Source organism: Zingiber officinale, chromosome 5B (genome assembly GCF_018446385.1).
Source record: "Zingiber officinale cultivar Zhangliang chromosome 5B, Zo_v1.1, whole genome shotgun sequence".
NCBI lineage: Eukaryota > Viridiplantae > Streptophyta > Magnoliopsida > Zingiberales > Zingiberaceae > Zingiber > Zingiber officinale.
Genome location: NC_055995.1, coordinates 83,345,144 through 83,351,737, shown reverse-complemented (window position 1 = coordinate 83,351,737; position 6,594 = coordinate 83,345,144). Strand labels below are relative to the sequence as shown.

The 6,594-nt window shown below is 35.0% G+C and overlaps 1 long non-coding RNA gene across 1 annotated transcript; it reads left to right on the top strand.

Annotated features, from left to right (window-relative positions):
• The first annotated feature begins 3,634 nt into the window (after positions 1–3,634).
• Positions 3,635–6,343, top strand: LOC121984726. The gene is made up of 3 exons (XR_006112979.1): positions 3,635–3,967; positions 5,945–6,010; positions 6,094–6,343. It is a non-coding gene; the product is annotated as an uncharacterized LOC121984726 (long non-coding RNA).
• Positions 6,344–6,594: the final 251 nt, after the last annotated feature.

Genomic DNA, 6,594 nt, shown 5'->3' with positions numbered 1-6,594 from the left:
AAAGGGATTGATACTCTAGAAGAGATCTCTCCTCCCTCACCTAACCTAGCTGAAATACAAGTTGAAGAGGAGATTACTAAGAAGGTTGAAGAGACTCTTCTACCACTACCCCAAAGTCAAACAATCCCTTTTCCTCAAGGATTGTTCATGACAAAGAAAGATGAAGAATTCAGTAAATTTTTGGAGATAATTAAAGAGCTTTGCATTAAGGTTCCAATGATAGATGCAATTTATCAAATGTTGAAGTTTGCTAAATTCTTGAAAGACATCACAACAACTAGAAGAAAAAAAGAAGGACATGAGACCATAGCATTGATCGAGGAATGTAGTGCATTAATTCTAAATATGGTACCACCTAAGTTACAAGATCCTAAAAGCTTCTCCATCCCTTGCAAGATAGGGACTACTACTTTTGAAAACTATTTATGTGATTTAGGGGCAAGTGTTAGCCTCATTCCATATTCTATTTGTAATAAACTAAGTCTGAAAAACTTTAAGCTCACCACTATGGCATTGCAATTAGCTGATTATTCATGCAGGTACCCTATGGGTATAATTGAAGACGTGCCAATAAAGGTGAGTGGTTGCATCATATCCACAGATTTAGTGGTACTTGATATGGAGGAAGATCCAAAAATCCCAATCATATTGGGACAGTCATTCCTTGCCACTACATGAGTTGTAATTGATGTTAAAAATCACAAACTATCTTTGGTGATAGGCAAGAAAAGGTTGGAATTTGAATTTTCTGAATTTTTGACCATGTCAAAAATAGGGTAGATGCACATCAACTTGAGAAATGGAATTTCCACCCTCATGGTCGGTCGCCAGATGTTGTTCCCAGTCTGATAATGGAGGAATGGAGGCCACTAAATAAAAATAAAAAATAGTCTACCCGCCAAGGGCATGGATGAAGGAAGATCTTAATGCACCAACCCTAGGAGGGGAAGCCGCCCCTCCATGGGTATAGTCTATAACGAACAGAAGCAGGGTCAAGTTAAAGACCTAAAACAGACGCTTCTTGGGAGGTAACCCAAGGGTTCTTTTCAATTAGTTTAGTTTACAACTTTATTTTCTTAGTTAGTTTGTCTTAGTCCTTTAAATTTTGTTTTCAAGCTTTACACAGCCTCTGTGAGTTGGCCATAATCCTCTCATGGGTATGGAGGTGTCGGCAAAGTTGAAGAAGAGAAAATCCATAGCAGAACTCAGCCCTCACACTGTTGGTCCGCGTTGACTGGCTAAAAGGGGGGTTGAATAGCCTACATAAATAAAAAACAAAATTACCCTTCTCGAACTTTCAAAATAACACTTGCATTAATTAAAGAAAGAACTAAAAAGGTAGAGGCACAAGAATTTTAACTTGGTTACAACCGGGGAGGTTGCTAATCCAAGGAATGAACCGCACTAGTATCTCCTTCAGGCGAAGAAGCCTCTTACAACAATGATGTATAAAAAATAAAAGCTAAACTAAAAATGGAAGCGCACAAGTGTTGGTTTGCTAATTTCTTGAATTAATGAATAGCTTGTAGACCAAGGTTGCATTTATAGCCTTGATCGGGGTGCCTGGATGGTTCTAGGCGCCTAGTAGGGGGATAAAATTTTATCCCCTTCGCAATGAATCACGTTTGACCGCGATCTGGTCAAAATCCAGTTCCGTGCACTCGGAATCGCTCTGAGCGCCCGGACCACTAAAGTCAACCTAGTTGACTTTGGGTCCGAGTCCTCTGCTCCAATGCTGCTCGCCTTGGTCCGGATCTTCTGCTCTGGCTCAACTCGCTTGGGTGATTTCAGCCAACCGAAATAAGGCTCACCCGAACCCAATTTCAGTCTTCTCAAGCAACCTTCCGCTTCGGCTTCTCGTCCCTCGGAAATGCCACGCGCCTCCTTCTCGTCCACCCGCATACTCTTCCGCAGCACCTCGTACCTCATACACACCGAGCCCGTCGACTCTCTCCCATGTCGTCTTCCTCGCTAGCTGCGTCTTTTACTCGACTCCCTGTGCTCCTAAGCTCCTGCACACTTAGACACAAGGTTAAAACACCATAGAACCTAACTTAACTTGTTGATCACATCAAAATAACCTTAGGGTTCCAACAATCTCCCCCTTTTTGATATGAGCAACCTAAGTTAAGCTAGGGTAAATAGACATAAAAGTAAAATAGATAATATTGCAATAAAGTACAAAAAAAGAATAAAAAATTGATCTACCTCCCCCTAGACTTAACATTTTCCTTCTCTCCCTTTGATCACATAAAAAAATGGGGTTCCAAGAAAAATCTAAGGGTTAATAATTTTGAAAAAAAAAAATTCTTTTCTCCCCTTTTGTAATAACTTTCAAAGAAAAATTTCTAAGTAAAACTGTTTAATAAATATTTTTGAGAAATTTTTCTAAGTTTTTTGCAAGCAAATTTCTTTTTTGAGAAAAAAAATTTAAGCAAGAAAATTTTCTAAGTTAAAAATTCTACTGTTAAAAAGAATTTTAAGAAATTTTTAAAAAAAATGTTTGAAAAATAACTTTTTAAAGCATTATTTATTTCCAATTTTAATGCTTTATCAGTAAGTTAATTAAATATTTTATTTCAATATTTTAGCTTCCAGGCAGTGGCGAGGCATTAGGCCTTCTTGGTTATTGGAGCAACAATCACTTTCTTAGACAAAGCCTCATAAAGAAATTTAACATTTAATTTTCTTGTTGAAAGTGTTAAGGCTACATTTGGTAGGGTGTAATCTGCCTTGTAATGTAATCAAGATTACATTACAAGGCTGATTATTTTGTTTGGTTTAACTTTAAACTTGTAATGTAATGTAATCTCGATTACAAAAGGTAGTGAAGTTTTGTAATCTGGATTACAAAGTAAATACTATGTAATCTAATTACATTACGAGGTCACTGCTTAACTAAAATTTGAATGCCGAATACACCCCTAGTCAGCCGCCGCCCCCACCACCGCTTATCGCCCGACCACCGCCAGTCGCGGGCAGTGACTAGTGGTGACGACCGCTAGTTGTCGGTCGCTGCCGCAAGCTTCGACAGAGGTGCGACGACCCGTCGGTAAAAGTCGCAGGATAATTTTGTCATTTTATAATAATATGAATTACATTCCTTATAACAAATAATTGACACCAAATAAAAAAAATATAATCACCCTTGTAATCAAAAATTACATACATTATATTACCAAACGTTGTAATGTAATCAAGATTACATTATATTATATTACAAATTTGATTACATTACAAGCTCCATTACATTACACCCAACCAAACGTAGCCTAAGTCTAATTTAGAGTTTAGTTTAAACAAGACTTTATACACTATGTAAAAATAGACAATAGACTTCGCCACTGTTTACTTCGGTAATTAATAATTACGAAGTAAAAAATGATAATTAACTTCGGTAATAAATTTGATATAGTAAATACGATTTTAAACTTCGTAGGTTTAAAAATACGGACCTCACTTCTAATTTTATTTGATATTTTATTTTATATTATATATTTGATGAAGTAATAAGTTATAAAATAAAATTCATATATATAAGTGATGAAGTAATAAGTTTGAATGGGTTAAAAATTTTAACATGAACCGGTTTATTATTCATATAAAACTTTTGCTAGACTTGTTCTCTGCTAAAACCTAGTTTCGCCAAAATCACTTGGCATCTCCTTCGTGTTTCCCTGTGACGGCAACTTCTCCTTCCCGTTTTGCCCGACCGCCTTCTCCTTCGCATTCCCCCCAAGCTTCTCCTTCGCATTTTCCCTCGACGACAACCTTCTCCTTCGCGTTTTCCCCCGACAGCAACCTTCTCCTTCACGTTTTCCTCCGACGGCAGCCTTCTCCTTCTCGTTGTTGCCCCGACGGTAGCCTTCTCCTTTGTGTTTTCCCCCAGTGGCAGGCAACCTTCTCATTTATCCCCAACGCAAAGGCTTCGCGTTGAGACGCCTTCACTTCCTCTTCTCTCTGCACGGTAGGTTTCTTCCCTCTCCACCCTTCTTTTTTTTTTCTCTCTGCTATGTCATTAGTGCTCTCTGCAATGCTGTTGGAGAATTGACATTCGATAGGTCATCCTCCTTGAGGTTTCGCCAAGGGAAGAAGGCAAGTGCTTTGTAGGAGTTAGAGCTAGAGGTCGCTGAACTTCTCAAGCCCCTTCCCTTCAAGATCTGTAGATTCATCCTAGATTAGTAACCCTAATCCATCCATTCTTCTCCATGTTTGCAATTGAATGAGATGTTGCAATTCTGGCGCAGGTCAAGGTCACGGAGGTGAGACCATGGCCATCAATGACTCTATGGTCGTCTTGTGTTACTTGGATTGCCAATTTATTTGGATGATTTCTCCAGATAAATGCTTCCTAGAGATTTAGGAACTTTCCCCATTAGTGTTCAAGGTCTCTGTAAGATGAAGCTTATTTGAGTACCCAATATTTATTGAGCTCACATCAATCTTTCCCTTGTGTTTCTTGTGATACCCGCTTGTTTTTTTTTTTTCTGTTTTTTCATCTATATTGTCAGTTTGAATATATAGTATGAAAGTTTTGTTTGATGCTACAATTAAAAGAAGAATATTTAACTATTAACGAGGGCTTGCCATAGGTAATTCTGTAGGAAATGAAGAGAGTTATAACTAAGTAAAAATACTATGTTGATAGTGTATTACTATTTTTGTGTAATGTGCTTTTTTGTCTAGGTAATTACAATATAGTAGATACTTATTAAGTATTCAGATAGCTTATATTGCCACATTTATAGCAGTATAATATTTCATAAATTTAATTTTAGGACAAAACATCACATCCCCTTGTTAGTGTGGTGCCTTATTGTAATGTAATTCGTATTGGTTTAGAAGATGCATGGTTCCATTCTATCGTAGTATGAGGTTGTGGTAGGGTGTCATGCAAAATATGAATGAGTTTTCTTTCCATTGCTAAAATTATTTAATGTTTCTATTATGTTGCACAATATATCCATATTAAATCTTCTGGCTACCTTGTAAAAGCTCATCATTGTAAACTCAACTTAGACAATGATTAATCAGTACATTTCATATCATTCCTCACATTTTTTTAATATCCTTGGATGCTTAATTGATTACCTCTAAACGTGTTTAACTAATTGAATGCCCTTGCTCAATTTAGGTTCTTTATTTTGATGATGAGTTGTAAAGCATTTAGTTTGGTTAATAATGTAAAATGCTTTTTGATTGAAGTTATGTTAGGAAGCAGTAAAGATTGTATACCTCATTCGCTCAAGACTATTCTTTTCAAGCTGGAATAAGTTAATTTTGTTAATCTATGTGATGCTTTTAATCTTTGTTTCATGACCCGTATATCTCTTAGATGCCTTTTCTTATCTCTATTCTCTTTTTGGTTGAAGTCATACTATGAAGCACTTAACATTGGATCATTTTCGTTCTTTTGAGACTAACTTTCTTAAGTTAGAGCTTTTTAAAAATAAATTTATGCCATGCTATTAATCTTTACTCCATGATATGTGGATCATTTGCATGGGGCAATAGTTCTGATAGAAAATAAATAATTAAATATGTGGATCAGGTCCTGCAGATTGGCATCAGAGCATCCATCTTTTTTTTTATCTTAACATAAGACATTAACATAGAGAAACAAACAAGAACACGTAGTCAAGTTACAAAAATTTCAAACTTAGATGATTGACATAAGAGTCATGCATAGAAGTGCAAGGAAATGCTTACCTCTGGTGGGACAAATGGTCACTACACCAATCATTATCTATAGGATTTTGAATGTGTATACTGATCACAAGATTATATTGATGACAAGTTTATATATATATCCTTGCAACAATTTTTAATGTGTAATCTTTACTTTGAGTATTTTGGTTGTCCTTTTGTCTCAATTCACATAATGGTGTTAATCTTTTACTTTCAAGATTATTTCCATACTTAATTCAAGAATATAATGATATAGGTTATTCATGAAAAGCAAAAATAATAGACGATGCATTATAAATATCATCACAGACGGTCTCCCAAGGTAAATTCTTATTTATGAAATTTATTCTTTATGAAATATTGAGTCATTTTGAATTGACCCTCAAACTTCTGTTAATGTTTCAGTTTGCAGCATCAAAAAATAAGCAGTATTAAATCAATCTCAGTATAAAGAAGTCAGAAGTGAATGAAGCGAATACGTCTACTTCTATGTGGGTGCTTAATTGTAGGCTATAATATAAACTTTGTATTGTATTAAAGATTTATGGATACAAAAACTTTTGGGTTATGGTTAAACATGTCTTTTATAAATACATTTTTGGCTTGTATTTGATAGATATTTGTGATATATTTGTTCAATTTTGGTGTTGAAAAATCTTGTGTTGTAGTAAAATATTATGATATACACTTTTGTCAATTAAAATTATATTATACTAAAATATGATTAATTACTTCAACAATATAAATAAATGATGGAGTAATATAACACAAAAGACTTCAATAAATTTAAATAGTGATGTAGTTAAAAAAACCCTATTACTTTATCACTAATCAAATTTGTGAAGTCGTTCGTATGTATTACTTCGTTAAATTAAATTTTTTATTGTAGTAAAATATTCTTTATTA